The following is a 19,326-nucleotide window of genomic DNA, read 5'->3' on the forward strand; positions in this document are numbered from 1 at the left end:
AGGTTTAGATGTGAAGAGGTTTCTCGTAGCTTGTTGCAATTGATGCAAAAAATTCTATGTGCCGAATCATAACATTTTGACATCAGCATCACTTTTAAATTGTGTCAAAACATTCCAAAATGACTCTGAATGCTCTGATTTTTGAGTTTGAATGAGGGGAGAAGCAAGAAAACTAAGTTTTACCATGTTTTCCTATTTTGCATACATTCCTACTACTTTCATAAACAAAGCTAGGAAATCTTTCTAAAACTAAACCACATAAAGAAATTAGCAAAGCATTCCATAAAGAAATCTTATTTTATAAAAGCATATCTTAAATATATTATTATGTTATTATTTATATTAAATATAATAAATAAAATAATTTCATAATAAAAACCATTTATTCATTTAAATTATCACTAAAGAAGATTAAGCTTATAATTGACAAATAAACTAATAATTATATCATATAAATAAATATCATTATACATTGAAGAAAACTTAATTATACAAGAGATTAACATCAAGGAAAATACCAACAATGTCAATACTTTTTAAAGTTATTTTGTATCACAAGAAATATTGAAAGAGAAAAAAATAATGTTCCTTTATCTATTCTCAATGGTCCTTCACAAATTCATTGAATCTCTTCCAATCATTTCCATCAAGTTCACTATTTATTATTCCTACAATCATATGTGAGACTTACAAGGGTAATGATACTCTCAATACCTACCATATCAAGGTCAGTCAAATTATATGTAAGACTCCTTTGCCCCTTTAATTTTTGATACCATCTAAGCGATGAACCTCCACCCTCCTGATAGTCTATTTGAGCTCTAAACCCTCTTTTGTACTCCACAATACAGGCACACCTAACTTTTCTTCTCATCTTTTGAACTTGTCCCAAGTACCACACACTTTGCCTTTTGTTTTTTCTTATACTTTTTGAAATTTTTACTTTGATAACCTTGCATGGTGTGTTTCAAAGCTTGTTCACCTTACATGTACGAAAGAAGGATTTTGGTCAAACTCCCTTGTATGCCATTTTTTAACCTCAAATTTTCCATAATGTTATGCATTGGGTGTAGGGAATGTTATGGTGAACTATGTGCATGTGAGTGTATGGGGATGTAGTATACTAGGATGAAGTGTAATATGGTGGGTTCAATGCATAGAGTGTGTGCATTGAATGGATTCCTTGTGGAAGTGGCTAAGTGCAAGGTTCTATGGTGATACACAATGCAGTACATGGTGTGACATCATCTGGATAGAACCACATCATATTTTCCTTTGACCTACCCTTCCTTGGGTGTATTTGTTTAGAGAAGAACCTTGGAGTCACCGCAATAGGTTTATATTATCTTTCCACATTTCAATCCTACACATTTTCTTTGCATCCTAGTGGAGTCTTATGCTTACCCACAATGGTAGATTGATGTTATGCTCCACAACTATAAATTTCTCTCTCAATGCTATTGGTAATTCTTATTCCAATATTTTTATTTGGTCTAGAATTTCTCTATAGTTATTATCTACCATCACCCACCAAACATATGCTAGTTTCTCCCCCACCATCAAATGAGATCTCATGAGGACATCGTATTCGCTTCCAATCCCTGATTTCCATGACAAACTCTACTTTATAAGATCAAGTTCTTATTATAGCTATTGATTGTCTCCTCTTGCACTACACAATCCCCTTGTTCCTTGTTGCAAGTTTGTTGGTTTCTCAAATATGGGAGTCTTGAAAGAGGATTTTAAAGCTGGGATTTAAAGTGCAAAAGACCTCCACACTCATAAAAGAGGCATTTTTAGTGTAAAATGAAACTATTGCAGATCAAGGAGCTCGAGTTTCCCTAGATGCATTTTGACACTAGGAATCCAATGCAAGCATCCGTTCATCACTAACCATCCGTTTATCCAATGCAAGCAAATACTAGATCTAAAAGCCGAAAAGCATGTGACGGAGGTGAGCTTGATAGATTTTGATGCCAAAAAGTGACTCATCAAGTTGGATTGCAATTTGAAGATCGTTTGTCCCCTAAATTGAGCTGGAACCACTTCAAATCAAGTGCGAAAGGGCCAAAATGAACTAGATAAGTTGTAGGTTTATATTAACCTTGATTAAGGAGAGACTAAAAGCAAAAAATTAAATGACATGGATGGGAGGGGTGTATTTTTTTAAGGCCTCCTCCATCCCCCAAAAAATGGCATTTTCGGGCCCACAATCATTCACTTGGTTGATGCTCCTAGGCCTTGGCTGCACTAATTTTTCACTCTTCAATGCTCCCGTTATATATGAGAAATGATGTAGTATTTAGTAAGATAATAAACTAGTCTTTCTCTCTTATTTCTCTCTCCTCCTTGTTCCTTGTTCATATGGTCGTTTATGTGTGTGTGTGTGTGTGTGTGTGTGTGTGTGTGTGTGTGTGTGTGTGTGTGTGTGTGTGTGTGTGTGTGTGTGTGTGTGTGTGTGTGTGTGTGTGTGTGTGTGTGTGTGTGTGTGTGTGTGTGTGTGTGTGTGTGTGTGTGTGTGAGGGCTGGTTTGACGAATTGGTGGTGTGGACGATGGTTCAAAAGTGTAATGGGACATAGATCAAGTGATTTGGAAGCATCAATTGGCTAGGAAATTATATTAGTAGCTCCATTTCTCGAATTACGAGGTGCATGTGTGAATTTTTGAGTAAGTGATTATTATTTAAATTTTATGATGATTTATTAGTGCATATGATGGAAAAATGGTTACAAATGATTCAAACATATTTGTTGATATTTACAATGTCAAAAAATCACTCATTTTCCTTTCTACATATTAAAGTAATAAAATCACAAAACTCGAAACACGAGATTTAATGAAAAGTGAGGTCATTTTGGACTTTGGGGATTCAAATGACATTCATAGGGCATGAAATTGAATATGCTAATGGATCACACTTCTCATAAGACATACAAATTAGAAACTCAAAAAAATCAATAACTTATGTTGAAATAAATGGAAAAACTCATGAAAAATAGTTAAAAGAAGGGAGAAATTTAGGAAAAAATAGTTTTTATATATTGAAATTTATAAGAAGCTAGGAGAATGTTTAAAAATGTATAATGAAGGTGAAACATGAGAATTTATCTTAGTTTGCCTTTGTTTATATGTTAAAGTGTGTGTTTTAGGACTCATTTCAATGGAAAATTGTTACAAAATCTCCTTAAATTTGGGCAATCAATCTAAATTTGAATGGTTTCAAAGGCAATCGCTCCATTCTCCTATAGAAAAATAGCACATATGCCAAGGCAACTAGCATCACACTATATGATAAACTCATGAAGCTACTTGAGACCTCAACTCTCTTAATGTCCCTTAGTATGAGTAACATTCTCGACATCAACAAAGAGATATCCATGGTGCCATTATTATTCTTTGGTCTTGGATTCAAGGAATCTAGGCCAAGGAAACCATTGAATATCATCAAGGCAATAACTTGATAAACTAGGTCAACTGCAAGTTGAAGCTTATATAGCCTCAATGATCTCCTCTTCCATAGACCAATCAAGAGTGAAATGAGGAAAAAAGGATCCTCTAGGCTAGTAGTTGGAAAATTCAAATTGAGACAACAAATAATTCCTAGGCCTTGTCTCTAATTTTTTTCCCTAAATCTACTCAAGCAATTGAACTTTGATACCATGTGAGATATATCCACTTTGGAAACCAAGGAAGCAATGTTTAATATAGTCACATAGTCACTTGTCCTAAGCATCATTATCTAGATCCCATGGAACACATGGGCTTAGGGATCTAGGTTCTTCTAGTCTACCTCATAGGGAAGCATCCAACTTGACCCACAAGGTTCAAGTTGAGATTAATATGACTCAACTACAATTGCTAACATTATTCTAGCATTGAGTTAAGAAGACCACTATTATGCAAGGTTCAACTTGAGATTAATAATGACTCAACTACAATTGCTAACATTATTCTAGCATTGAGTTAAGAAGGCCACTATTGTGTGATCAATTATAACTCAAAGCAAGCAAGCACGATCACACTAAGTTCAATGAGAGTGAGAAAGGAAGGGGAGAAGCATATTTATCCCTCTACCTTTAAGGCATAGTATTACACCACCCCCTAAAAGAGTGCTATGTTGGGATCTATGACCTAGACCTTAAGGAAGTCAAAATTTAGCTCTAAGCCTAATCTTGAGAAGCCATGTAACTAATTGTGTCTATTCAAATATAGGACAACTCTTGTTGGAAAATTCATTCTCCCACTTTCCATGTGCACACCCAAAACGTCTTTAGTTTTCTAATTAGAATCTTAGCACATTTAGTTTTCAAAAGTAGCTTTCTTAATTAACCCTTTAGCATAGGTTAGTTTCATGCCTCTAGAGCATATATACAAAAAAAAAACTTCTTTTAAATATTTTTATTTAAAAAGTAAATTTAATGCCATTTTCTAATTTAAAAATTGGCTATAGGGAAAAACTCCCTATACCAAGCCCTCAATATGGGCTAATACAGATCTAAAAACCATTTTGAATAGGACCACCCCCCCGACTAGTGTGGTTTAGATTGGAATTATCATTACTTAGTGTGATAAAACCACCCATGATAGATGGAGCGAATCGCTCTAGACTAGAACTATCAATACTTGGTCAAAAACCACATATATCTAGATTTGCGTCTTCCAACACCCGCAAATGTTAGGCCATAGAGGTTTTTATATCCATCCTAGGTATAGTATAAGAGTGTCCAAAGCCTCCCTATAAAGAAGCTAATCCCCACATCAAGCTAAAATACTAAAAATAAAAGAAATACGCTAAAATCCCAAGAAAGCCATAGCCAAGATAGCTAGGTTACCATGAATCATGTTACCACTTGAATGCAAAGTCTAAGAATCATTCATGAGATATTGCCATGTGAAAACGATGAAAATGTAGAGAACAATATGCAAACCATCTTTATCAAGGGAAGGTAGTTCTTCAAAAACTTGAATTTCAGGGCCAACATGCTTCTTAAGTTGAGATATATGGAAGATATTGTGGATACGAGTAGTCAAAGGAAAATCAAGTTGATATGCAAGATCCCCAACTTACTTGATTATTTTGTATGGGCCATGAAAACAATGGGCAAGTTTATTACACCCTTCCTCAAGAGACGCATAATGGGATTTTGGAATCTTCAAGAAAACCCATTCACCTTTGTCAAATTCCACACGCCTTCATTTCTCATCCGCATAGGATTTCATTGTCTCTTAAGCTTTTTGAATATACCATGATGGCCCGCTAAAGGTGTAGAGTGAATCTCTTGCAAAATATGATATTTGAAAGATGAGTAAGGAGTCAAATAGACTAGTCCATGATACCAAAGAAGACTATTATGCCACTTATATTTTGGATACTTTGCTCCTTTACCTTGTTGAAATTCCTTTATCATTTTGGATGCTTACTCATCAAGTAAGTACTCTTCTTGAATGTCATGGATCCAATCTTTATGCATGATGAAAATAGTGGAGATGGAACATGCCCACATTCTTGACAAAGCATATGCTACTACGTTATCTTTTCTAGCTATATATGGTATCTCAAAGTCATATCCTTGAAGAGTGGCCAACCATCTTTGTTTCTTGAGAGACAAATTTATTTGCAAAAGAGAGTACTTTAGCACACGATGATTGCTTTTGACTTTGAAATGACTTTCATAAATAGTGATGCCGCTTTCTAATAGCATGCAATATTGCTAACCTCTCTTGCTCATAAAAATGACTGCCATAGATATAGTTGACTCTCCTTGTCATCAAGTTTTTGGATCTCGTAAGCTATGACTCCATGATCTTGATATAAAGCAACCCCTACTTCTCTTCCACAAGTATCCCTACATATGATAAACTCCTTAAAGAAGTTTGGGCATGCAAGAATAGGTACTGAAATACGAAGAGATTTCAAATCATTAAAGCTTTTATCCGCTATGGAGTCCCAATAGAAAGCTTCTTTTTAAAGCATGTGAGAGCTCATGCTTGACCGCCAAGACTCACAGATCACTTATTATTTAAGCGATTCAAGCCAAGTGCAATGGCTACCTCTTACATAGCCGTACACACTCTCACACCTACGAGTGTAGTGAGCTTACCTCCATGCCGATAGAGTTACCTCCTTCCTCAAGCACTTTGGTAGCTCCACGATCCAAGTGCAAGCTTCAAGCAAGCTCTATCCTCAAGCTCCAAGCTCCATGCTCCATTTCCGCACGTGCGAGACAAGAGAAGAGAAGAGAATTAGAAGAAGAAGAGAGGAGAAGATGGAGAGCTTCTCCACCATGGTCCCTCACCCTCACAAACTCCCTCCCTCACACTCCGTCTCTCAATCACAAGCTCAACCAAGTAAGAACAAGAAGAAGAAGAGAAGATGAGAGCTAGTTTTGACCACACACAAGAATGAGCTTCTCTATTCAGCTTTTGGCTTTTATACATACCCTAATCCCTTTTGGGTACCCACCCCTTTTTTTACGTGATTAGCCATTTTAGCCTAGGTTCTCTTTTCCTATTCCCTTCTATTTATAGGCTTCACCCATCTACTCTTTACAAATTGCACAAGAGGAAGCTTGTCACTCTTTTACAAGTATTTAAAAATGCCTAGGCATTTTAAAATGTGCATCTTTCATTTTTGCACTTGCCTTGGATATTTAAAGTGTATTTGCACTTTTGGCCCTTTTCTCTCTTATTTGTGTTGTTGTTAGGCCACCTTTTTCTGCTTTGCCCTATATTTTAAAATTCTCTTTTTCTTTATTCTTTCGATTTTTTTACTTTCTTGTGCTGGGGTTAACATTACCCCCTCCTAGTCAAGTGACAATCCCATGGCACTTGTGGGCTTTGTTGATGAGGGCTAGGGTGGTTGAAGTCATGGAGGTTGATGATGAGGCCTTGCAAGGATTGGACATGGAGAAGAAGCATATCAAAGTGGTTGAGGTTGTGGAGGCCGAGAGTGAATTGAGTGAGTGACAAGGCCTCCGAGGTTGATGGATTATCAATGTTGGTCGAATTCACTTGAAAAGGGAAAGAAGGTGCACTGCCTAGGGGGTGTGTCTACCTTTCCATGCAAAGCATCATATCCATGAAAACTAGGAGTCGAGTCAGATCGCAAGCCTAGGGTGTTTTCTTAGAGTTGAGGACCAAGTTCGTGTAGAGGGGAGGTGCCATGGGTGTAGCTTAGGGAGACAAGTCTAACCATAGGTGAGTGTAACCTCCCTAGGTGTGTCATGTCCTTGATGAGTCCTAAGTATGGAGTGGGAAAACAAAAGGGCTGGGGGTTAGGCACGGAGCTGGCCAATCGAGGCCAGAGAATGCACTTAACTTGACAACCCCTAGGTGCAATGATTATGGCACTCTGATGTTACAGTGGACTTCATTCATTCTTTCCCTTTTTCTTCATTTTCTCTTTTCTTTTTATTTCCTTTTCTTCTTATTCTTCTTCTTCCCTTTTTTTTAAATTTTTCATTTTGCGTTCGTTTTTTTTTCTTTTGGTACAAGTAGGAGGAGACAAGCTAGATGTCATCCTCATGCTCTTTAGGGACTTCATGTGAGGGCCTAAGGGATTTTCTAAGGAATGCAAGGTTTAGCATGTAGCCCTTCTAATTAATCCTTACATTGTGTGGGCCAGTAGAGAGGAAAGGATGGTTACATTTTGAGAACCTACTGTCACTCATATCTTCCAAGAGACTCATGCAAAATGCTAACAAGACAGCAGCCCTTAACATTAGGTGGATCATTGCACAACTATCTATCCCTACATTGATGTCAAAATAGAGCAGTAGCAAGAACTCTTCTTATGGTGGTGGCTTCTATTTTAATAGGAGTTATAAGAGGCAGAGGTAATTATAGGTAGTAAGGAAGGTGGGGTCAAGGCATGCTGTGAACTCATCTAGGAAATGAGTGATGGAATTCAAGAGGTCTTGAGCTCCAAAAATAAGCCACTATTTAGGGCTGGAGGCATTATAGAGAAGTTGTACCTACCATGCTTCCCTTGGTCAAAATCCACATTGCAACACCTCAGGTAAGCCATGTAGGTGGTGGACTCATCCCTTTCATATGGTAGCATGCTGCAAAATGCCATCCATGCCTCAAAATTGTTGTCTCGAATTCTTTGGCGCCATTTAGGTTGGGCTTCATAGCCTTTGACCTTTTTGGGTTCTTTTCTGACCTTATTGTCCTAGTATCGAGTAGACTCTCTTCTCCATAGTGTGGGTTTCCTTGCCCTCTCATCTAGCCACTGCTCTCCTAGCCTCTTTGTGACCTGGATAGCTCCTTCAACCATTGGAGGGGGTAGCACTCAATTCAAGATAGCAGGGTAGAAGAAGTCAAATTCAAATGGTGTGCCCCCCTTCTCCCACTACTCCCAATGGTTTAATTCTAGTGCCTTCGGACATGTCTTGTGGGCATGGAATGTCTTGTGGGCTAGCATTAAATTTTCTCCTTGTGAAATCAGCCAGCTCTCTATGTTTTCTTTTGGCCTCGATGATTCTTTTTGTAGTGACTGGATCTTCTTCTTGGTTTTTTGCTTCTGTTGATATGGGTGGCCTTTGTTCCACAACTTACCCTTCTGGGTCCTCCATCAACTTCCAATCTAGGCCTTCTTTAGTTGATGGTTCCGCTTGGGTGGTCATGGTTAGTTGTTCTTGCTGTTCTTGGCCTCCAACTCCCAACTACGAGTTTTCTCTAGAGAGCCCTACCTGTAGTAGCACAATTCGCCTTTGTTATTCTAAGCTTGGGCTTGAGCAAGTTCTGGGAGTGTGTTCTTGGAGCATGTACTTTATGGCTCTTCATGTGGTTTTTAGCTTCTTTTTTAGGCCTTCTATGTTTTCCTAATCTCCTGCTTAAGTCACATGAATCATCGTGTTTAGGAAGGCTTGTTGTTGGACTTCTAACCTTGTCTCTGCCCTTGCCTCTACCATGATCCTTCCACTTTTTGCTAGCATGAGGTGTTCTGCCATGTCTCTAACCCTTCCACTTTTTGCTAGTGTGGGGCGTTCTGCCAGGTTTGTGATCCTTCCAACATTTTTCTCTTCCTAGGATTTAGCCTTATCCTCCATCCTTCCTTGACTGTTACCAAGCTCTCTTAATAGCACTGCAATTACTTGTTCTTGTCCTTTCCAAGTGTCAAGAATTTTTTCTGTCTTGTTTATGGTGGGCCAACTCTTTTTGTAGTCTTTCTTACTATTGGAGAGCCTCAAGAAGTTGGTTCTTTGCCTCTAGTATCTTTTTGGTTGACTCCTTATCCTTTTGGACCTTAACCTTCTGCAACTCCTTGAGTAGTATTTCTTTTTGGCTTTTGTCCTTGAGGTATTGTACCTAGGCTTGAGTCTTTACTTTTTTTAGCTCTTCTGTGAGCTCATCTACAATCATTTTCAATTGGTCAAGGACCTCTTTCATGTCCTTTTGTCCCTACTTGAGGCTTGAAAAATCTATCCCCATTTTGGTTTCTTCCTTTACCTTCTTTGACAGGAGCTTCTCGACCTACCCCAACCAGAGTTCCTGTGTGCCTTCGTCTTCTTTTCTCAACTCTATCTCCTTCTTTGCTTCTAATTCTTTCTTGAGGTCATTTAGCTATGAGAGCTGAATTTTGGGACCCATTTTTAAAGCAAAAAAGAATTTGGGAGCGTTAAAGACCAATTTTTAAATGCAAAATAAAACGATTGCGGATCAATGAGTTGGAGTTTTCGTAGATGGAGTTGGATGCCAGGAACCCAACACAAGTCTTGATTCATCAATCGAAGTGACCAAGCGTGAACATAAGAAAATGAACCAATTTTTTTTGTTTTAACTTTAAGCCTTGATTAAAAAGGCTTAATCCAAAATTCATGAATCGTGGGGGAGGGGCCAATTTTTTTGGTGCTTCAATTCTTGATTAAAATTTTGATTTTTGTGCCCTTTGATGCAGAGGGAAGAAGGCAACAAGATACTAAATTTTCACACTCTCCAATGCTCCAATCTGTTAGAAAATTGATGCATTCTATAAAGAGATCTATTTTTAGTCTTTCTCTCTTGTCTCTCCTCTCTCCTATTGTTGTGTGTTTCCATGGTTGATTTTATGAGAAAAGGAGGTCAGTTTGTAAGAGAGGGGGACTTAATAATGGGGAAATACTAGCTACACTGGCTAGTATATAAGGTGAGAGAGACTTAATTTTTCATGATCAGATAATTAATACAAGTCTTCTTTCTCCTTCACCTTGCTCTCCAAGCTTCCATGTCTTCTTTGCCTCTCTTCCAGTCTTTCTCTCTCCATTTCTAGTCTTTCTCTCTCCTTGTAACTACCTTTCTCTCTCTTTTGCTCTTCTTCTTCTTTTTCTCTATAGTCTTCTCTCTCTTCTTTCTCTCTCCCAGTCCCTCTCCTTGATAATTGGTATCAGAGCCTAGGTTCTTGGTCCCAGTTAGTCCTTCATTTTACCCAGTTACAACTTTCTAGTCACATGGAATTTTGAGTCACAGGTACACAGGTACAGGGAGCAGTAGGGGAGTTCCCAAAGATTTTTGGACCACAAGGAATGCAAGCAGGAGCATTAATGGAGGCTTGGACCAAATTTGGAGGAAGGAAGACCGACTTTGGCAGCTCGTGGGTCATTTTTGGCCCATTTTGAAGGTAAACCCTTAGTAACCATGGTCACAGGAATTAGAAGAAGTCTAGTTGGGGTTACTTTTCAGGGAGGGTCTTCTCTCTCCTCATTTCTCAAGCTTCCTGCAAGCTTCCATGGAGGTAATCAGCCCCAAATCTTGCTCCCTTCTCTTCCATGGAGTGTCAGCCTTCTTCCTTGCATTTCTAGAGCTCAAGAGCAACCAACCAAGCAGTGTATAGGCTGTGGTGACCATCCCCAACCCTCCAGGAGCAGCCCCGTAAAATCTGACGCAAACATGGGCTGCTTCCAGGCCAGAATGACAGCACCCCAAGCCTCCTCTCCTTCTTGGCTCTTACTCCCAGCTTCTTGCAGGTCCCTTGGGCAAGATTGAAGCCTGCTTCCTCAGCTTCTTGGACTTCTCTTCCACCTCAGAAACCCTGATCATGTCAGTCCATGGCAGACATGAAAGCTTGGCATCAAGCTCAAGAATCTTGAAGATTTTGGTCTTTTCTTGGTCCCGGGGATTCCCTCTTCAAGCCTAGCTCAAGATTTGGCCATCAAGAAGCATGGGAAGAAGATTTGAAGCAAGATTTGAAGACATGCACTTGTGGGCAGCCATGGCTATGGAAGTAGAGCTTCAATTTCAGCAAGAGCTCTTCATGGGAAGGTCCTGAACCATCCTATCTCCAAGCTACAACCACATTGGAGCTCATTCTCAAGATTTGAAGGCTTCTTCAAAGCAAGAAGGCATTATGGAGTGCCCATTTGGAAGGAATCCTTCTCTTGATCAGTCTATGCAAGCAATGCCCTTCCCCCATGGAAGAATCCTTCTCCCCCAGGCTTGAATTCATCTCTTCTTGATGGAGCACAACCATTTTGGAGCTATGGAGCATGCGGGATCAAATTGGAGCTCTCATGAAGGACTGAAGTGGCATTAGTGGCTGCAATCTTCATCAAACAACACAAGGTAACCAATTTTTTGGCTCTCATTCTCTCCCATTAAGCCTCTTGTTGTATCCTATCCACTTGTATGAGAGGATGCATGAGTCCAAGTAGGTAATAGGAGTCCCAAACATCGGATGCATGCTGAATATTAATCTCAATCATTCTCATTTGATCTTATGGCATTGGAATGGATTTTATTCATGCTGAAGCTTCATTGAGATTATATTTTTGCTTACCCATAACTTGTTGGCTTCTTCTGAATGGGCTGAGCCAAGAATTGATTAAGAAATCCATTGTATAAGGGTGAGTTGGCAGTGAGTCACTACCGATAAGCTCTCTATCCCTATTCCCTATTCCGATTCCATGCACTTCATGAAAAGCCCAAAATTTCCATTCCTAAAATGCATCTCATGCTGGGTGTTTAATTAATAAATGTCTGTCATGTATATTCCGGGTGAGGAAAAGCCCGATGTGCCAGGCAAGGTGGCAACACAAAAGAGGGGTGCATAACCAAGCCCGGGGGGAACTTTGCCCACCTCCCAGTGATCCGGAGCCCAAAACTCGTTTGCAGGTGCAAGTATTTCTTGGGAAATTGAGAAATTGACTTGGCATGATGGAGTTTTTGGATGACTATGGCATGACACACTCTTGTGTGCATGGCATGTATGGATGTACCTCAGCAAATGTATCTTTAGATACACATGCAGCTATGTATGCAATGATTTATGGGAATGTATTGCTTCACTTGGGTTGAAGATGGATGTATGTATCATTGGATACACCTATGCAATCATATATGCAGTAATGGCAGTGATTATGTATATATGAGAGCCTATCTTGTTTGATATGATCATGGGAATGCTTATTCTTATGCTCAATAATTCTAAAGTGATGCCAAACATGCTAAGGGATGCTCAAGTGATGCATGATGCCAAGCAAACAGTGAATCCCACAGTGCAATAGAAGGGGAACCAAATTTCAACCCTCTTGTGACTATTTCAGAGTGCTGTAGAGAAACTGCTTGCATTTGCAGAGGTGTTTCCACTCCCAAGAATTGAGATGCTAACCTTGGATAGTACCTTTAGGCCTTGCCAAGAACCCCGCTCAGTTTTGGACACCCACTTGGAGCATACCAAATACCTACAGCCCAAAACAAGCCTTTCATAGGTGTGGACAGGGTGCTGGACTGCACAGAACAGTCCCACATTTCTGATTACAAAAGTTTTTGTTTAAAACTTGGGAATGTGTGCCTATGCTCATCTCAAAGAGGGCACTGTGCCTCCATTTTGAACAAAAAATTAGATCAATCAGAGTTGTCTAGCTCTAGTTATAGTCAGAATAGTGACAGGTGGTCTCACGGGACTGCACCTAGACATGGCGGGGGTAACAGGGAAAAAAACAAAGCAAATGAAGATGTTCAGCAATAGATAAGGGATGCGCACACCCTGAGGAATGACACCAACTTTGAGGTTAAAGAGGAATACCTCTCTCACTCCATGGGAAGTCTTAGTGCACTCAATCATACCCTCAGTTCACATGAGACTAGACATGCAGAGAGGCACAGGGAAGTAATGGAAGGTCAAGCTCAAATGGTGATGGAGATGTGCCAAATGACCTCTACCATGGAGGCACTTGCAGCGAAGTTCTCAATGTGGATGGATTCCCAAATGAAAGGCAAGAAAAAAGAGGATAGACCAAGCATGCAAGCTGAAAGAGTGACCATCCCATCCGTGATGGCAGCCTATGCAAGTACCCAAGGTATTTTGGGAAGAACAGGCATTCCCAACATCAGCTTTGAGCAAGGAGAGCCCTCATAAAGGCATGAGGAGACCATAAACAATGGGATGAGGAGTAACTCTCAGCCACCACCCATGCTCATGCTACCTATGCGTACTCAGCCGTCTTTTGGAAGGAATCGCTCAAACAATGGGTCATTTCTTGGCAGCCCAATGGATCAGCCCCACTTTGGGTATATGGGACAGCCCCCCAACCATGAAAGGGAGTTGAGAGACAGAATTATTTTCTCAAAGTTCAATGGCTAGTCGTCCTCCCCGGCTGAATTAGAAGAATGGCTCTCGAAGGTTGAAGACTACTTTGACATAATGCCAAGAAATGACAATCAAAAGATACACTTTTCCACGATACACTTAGAGGGCTTTGCCCACACGTGGTGGCGGTACATAAAGAGGGAAAATCAACAGCTTGTTGACACTTGGGATGCATTCAAAGCCCTTATGATTCAATTCTTTGTATCTCGAGTTGAGAAGGAGAAGCTTACAAGGCAATGGTATGGTTTAGAGCAACGTGGGATGATGATGCATGACTACACAAACCAATTCCTCAATCTCACAATGTATGTTGAGTCCATTAGTGACGATGCAAAGCTTCACAAGTACATTTATGGTTTGGATCCCCAATTCTCAACTAATGTTTCAGCCCAAAGCCCATCAGATTTGTTCAAAGCTATTGAGTTGGCTGAGAGGTACTCTTGTAAGTACCACCAAGATGCTTCATTTCAGCTTGGACAACAAAGAGGGGCATTTGAGCCATTGTTTGGGCAACAAAGAGGACCTATGCAGTCACATTTTGGGCAGCAAAGAAGTGCTGTAAGGCCAGGAAGTTTGGGGCAAGTTATGGTGGTAGAAATATGCCATTCAACACCCCGAAGATCCCCACATACCCCACCTTTAATGCCTCTAGGCAAAACAATAATTTCAGGACTGCAAACCAAGGAAGAGCTGAAAATAGAAAAGGGGACAGTAGGGGTAAAAATGCTCCAGCTTTTGGTAGTCAATGCTCTATCCTGATGGACCTCTACAAAGAGAGGGAAGAAAAAGGACTGTTTCAAATGCGGGGAAAAGTATACAGCCGAGCATGCATCTAAATGTGCTTATAGGAATGCAAAAGCAAGGGTACATAGCATGTTAGTCTTTGATGAATCTAATGAGGATCATGAAGATGCAAGTGCCTTTGCAATCACGGCCGAAAATGATGAGGTTGAAGAGGAATGTGGGCAATAAGAATCCTTTGACCCGGCTCACACCTTTCCATTTGACCCCGATGGTCATGTAGATGTAAATATGGGTGATAAGAATGGTTCACATGCTGCTGCCACTGTTTGTACTATCTACCTGGATGCTTGGACATGATCTAAGAGCCCCAACACTCTTCGTCTTCAAGGCAAGATTCACGGGAAAGATGTATTTGTCTTGGTAGATAGTGGTAGCACACACAGTTTCATAAATAGAGTAGTCATGGACAGGCTGAAATGTTTTGTCTCTGATTTACAGCAACCAATGAGGGTGCAAGTGGCCAATGGGAGTGAGGAAATTAGTACTCATATATGCCTAGATGTACCTATTAAGCTTGCTGAAAATTATGAGCAGAAAGTGGATTTGATTGCACTCAATATGGGGCCGATAGACATTGTGTTGGGCTGCGATTGGCTGAAAACTTTGGGCACCATTTCCACAGATTTTTCATTGCTGTATATGCAGTTTTTCAAGGCTGGACAACTTGTTCACCTGCAGGGAATTAAAAGCAGCAGTGAATTTCAGCTTATTACAACCAAACAGCTCAAGAAAGAGTTCAAGAAATGCTCCCAGATTTTTGTGCTGCAATTAAACAAGGAAAATGTAGATCAATCCCAAAAAATGCATGATAATTCAGCCCTTAAGGCTCTACTTCTGGAGTATGGTGACTTGTTTCAGTTACCTACAGCATTACCTCTCAAGAGACCGGTTGATCATCCCATTGATTTGGAGCCCCACTCCAAGCCGGTCAATAAACCCCCTTACAGGTTGTCCAAATGTGAAAGAGAAGAAGTGGCCAAGCAGGTCAAAGATTTAGTAGATATGGGATTCATTGAGCCTAGCTCATCCCCTTTTGCATCACCTGTCTTGCTAGTCAAAAAGAAAGATGGCACTTTCAGGATGTGCATTGATTATAGAGATCTGAATAAGATCACTATCAAGAATAGATACCCTATTCCTAGGATGGACGACCTGTTAGATGAGTTGAAGGGAGCTAAGTATTTCCCAAAGATTGATTTGAGATCTGGCTACCATCAAATACGCATGCGTGAAGGGGATAAGATAAAGACTGCATTTAGGAGATCGTGGGCTCTATCACTTATTGGTCATGCCCTTTGGCTTGACTAACACACCAGCCACGTTTTAGAGCCTCATGAACAAATACTTCAGCCTTACTTATTCAAATTTGTATTGGTATTTTTCGATGACATCCTCATTTATAGTCGCTCAAAGGAAGCTCACCTTATGCACATGAGGCAGATATTTGATATACTTAGACAGCATAGACTCTTTGCTAAGGAGACAAAGTGTTCATTCATGCAGACTGAGGTTGAGTACTTGGGACACATTGTCAATGAGGCAGGCATTAGAGCTGACCCAAAGAAAGTGCAGTGTGTCAGAGATTGGCCCACACTTGCAAATACTACCTCTTTGAGAGGATTCTTGGGTCTCTCCTCATTTTACCCGCAGATTCATTCGGCACTATGCCACTATTGCAACCCCTCTCACTGATAGGCTGAAGAAAGAAGCATTTTTCTCGGATGCATTGGCAGATAGAAGCTTTAATTAGCTAAAAGATTTGCTTACTTCAGCCCCTATCTTGGTATGCCCTGATTTTTCTAGGGAATTCACCATTCAGTGTGATGCTAGTGGGAGAGGAATTGGTGCATTCTTGCTGCAAGAACATGGGGTCATAGCTTTTGAGAGCCGAAAGCTGGCTGAAAATGAGAGGGTTATGAATGTCTATGATCAAGAAATGCTAGACATCCTTCATGCCATCAAGAAATGGCATCATTATTTGTATGGCAACCAGTTTAGAGTGAAAAGCGACCATAGAGTACTCAAGTACTTCTTGTCTCAGTCAAATCTGACTCCAAAGCAGAGGAGATGGGTAGCCACCTTACAGAACTATGACTTTGGCATCACCCACACTCGTGGGAAGGACAATGTAGTGGTTGATTCCCTGTCTAGGATGTGGGCATGTAAAGTCTCTGCTATCATGGAGTTACACAGTGATTGGATACATGAGCTTCAGGAGGCTTACCTGTTAGACACTAATTTCAGCAATGTATTTCAGAAATTATAGCAAGGACAATGTGTGGAAAACTCTTCGTATCAGCTGAAAAATGGGCTTTTATGGTATAATGGCCGAATTGCCATCCCTCATACCTCCCCATTCAAACAGAAAATCATGCAGGAGATGCATTCAGCCCCTATAGCTGGTCATTTGGGAGTCTTTAAGACCTATGACAAAATTGCTAAAAGCTTTTACTGGAAGGGCCTTTGGAGGGATGTGAAAGACTTTGTCTTGGGCTACATGCCTTGTCAGCAAAACAAGGACAGCACCTTAAAACCAGCTGGTTTACTTTAGCCATTGCCTATGCCTGAAGGCAAGTGGACACACATCACCATGGACTTCATTACCAGCCTACCAATGACCAAGAAAGGTTGGGACAACATCTATGTAGTTGTGGACAGACTCACAAAGACAACCCATTTCATTCCCACAAAGACTCACTATAATGCTTCTCAAGTAGCCAGCCGATTCATGGAATATGTTTTCAAATTACATGGCTTACCACAAGTCATTGTGCATGACCGAGATGCTAAGTTTATGAGTAACTTTTGGCGGGCAGTTTTTAGCTCTATGGGCACTCAGTTAGCCCCTTCCACTGCTTACCATCCACAGACAGATGGTTAGACAGAAAGGGTTAACAAATGGCTGGAAACTTACTTGAGGCATTTCTGTCATGATGTGCAGCATGCTTGGGACTCATGGTTGCATTTGGCTAAGTTTACCTACAATAACTCTACACATGCTAGCATTAGAGTTTCACCTTTTGAGGCCTTGTATGGCTACAAGGTGCCCCTTCTTGTGGTTATCCTCAATGATAAAATAAATCCACAAAGCAAGGAAGAATTGGATAGAATGTAGGCCATACTTCAGTAGTGTAAAGCTAACTTGAAGAGAGCTCAAGATCAAATGAAGCTTTATGATGATGACAAAAGACAGGATGTGGAGTTCCAAGAAGAGGATTTGGTACTCTTGAAAGTGCCTAAGTCTAGATATGCCTCCCTCAAAGATGGGTCCAGCAATAAGTTGGCACACAAGTTCTATGGACCATACCGGATTGTCAAGAGAGTGGGAGACTTGCCATATCGATTGGCATTACCCCCATCTACGAAGATCCATAATGTCTTCCATGTGAGTCAGTTGAAGCCCTTCATTGGCTCAGCAGTGGACTATGTTGAGGAACTCCCACCGATAGATGAAGAAGGCATCATTCAATACATACCCAAAAAAGTCATAAGACAAAGGGAAAAGAGGATTCGCTCTCGCTCGATCATGGAATACTTGATTAAGTGGCAAGGTTTACCACTCGAGGAAGCTTCTTGGAGGCCAGCTTCAATTTTGGAAGAGTTCCCATACCTTTTAGAAGCAGATTTGGCTGAAATCTAGCTAACTATGGTCCTTTTTTCCCCTAGATTGCAGCACTCTATTTTAAACCAGATTTTATTCTACACTACGGACAGCAATGCACACCATACATGGGCTGAAATTACTTCTTGAGAGTTCCGTTTTGATGTATAGCACACCCCATTCGAAGCCTCCCACAGAAAGTTATGATAGATTCACTACAGCAGGGTCCTGTAGTAAACAGCATGCTGTCCACTATCTACAGCCTGCATTTACTCCAGATATTTGGGTCAAAACTTATGTTTATAACTCCCCAATAAGGTCCATGTATCGTACATACCCCATGACATATCATACACAATAATACCTCTTCATTCATTAGTATACCCTTGTAATAATGTCGTAGAGTAGTACTCTGATCGGCCCCTCCTAGTTACCACACGTGCCCAAATTGTTTTTGAGGGCAAAAACCTTCGGGTGTGGGGATGGAATGTAAGAGAGGGGGACTTAATAACGGGGCAATACTAGCTACACTAACTGGTATATAAGGTGAGAGAGACTTAATTTTTCATGATCAGATAATTAATACAAGTCTTCTTTCTCCTTCACCGTGCTCTCCAAGATTCCATGTCTTCTCTCGCTCTCTTCCAGTATTTCTCTCTCCATTTCTAGTCTTTCTCTCTCCTTGTAACTGTCTTTCTCTCTCTTCTGCTCTTCTTCTTCTTCTCTCTCTTCTTTCTCTCTCCCAGTCCCTCTCCTTGACACAGTTGAGATTGATTAGGATGATTCAGGAGCATAGACCAAGGTTAAAAGGATCATCTGCGATTGTTGGAAAGCATTAACAGTCCTCCAATCACGAGATACTTACATTGCGGTGTAAGGAAAATTATGTGTTTTTAGGGTTTTGTCGTGCATATAGTGTTCATATGGGATGGAATATGATAGAAAAATAATTCTCACTAATATCAATTAGTCTAAATTAGTAAATAAAAAATCAATTGAAAAATAGAAAAAAATAATGTTTGTGTTTGTGAGTGTATGATAAGATTGAGGCACAAGATTTAGTCTCAGTTCAGCCCCATCTCTATGCTAAAAGGGGTTTTATTGCTTTCATGAAGAAAAAATACATTAAAAATACTCTTTAAACCTACCACCGAATGCACAATCAATGCACAATCTTAAGCGGTAGGGAGAAGGGGGTGTTAAGTGCCTAAAATATGCTGAATTTTGATATTTTTTTAATGCAAGGCATATAGGATACGTATGGTTTAAAATTAAGAGAGTCGAGTAGCATGAGAATGCTTGGTGATGGCCCTAAGCAACGCAACAAAGGCATGAAAAGAATTTTTTTTTTCC

The sequence above is a fragment of the Lygodium microphyllum genome, chromosome 20, assembly GCF_053477565.2.
Source record: "Lygodium microphyllum isolate KBCC chromosome 20, Lygodium_microphyllum_v1.1.10, whole genome shotgun sequence".
Taxonomy (NCBI): domain Eukaryota; kingdom Viridiplantae; phylum Streptophyta; class Polypodiopsida; order Schizaeales; family Lygodiaceae; genus Lygodium; species Lygodium microphyllum.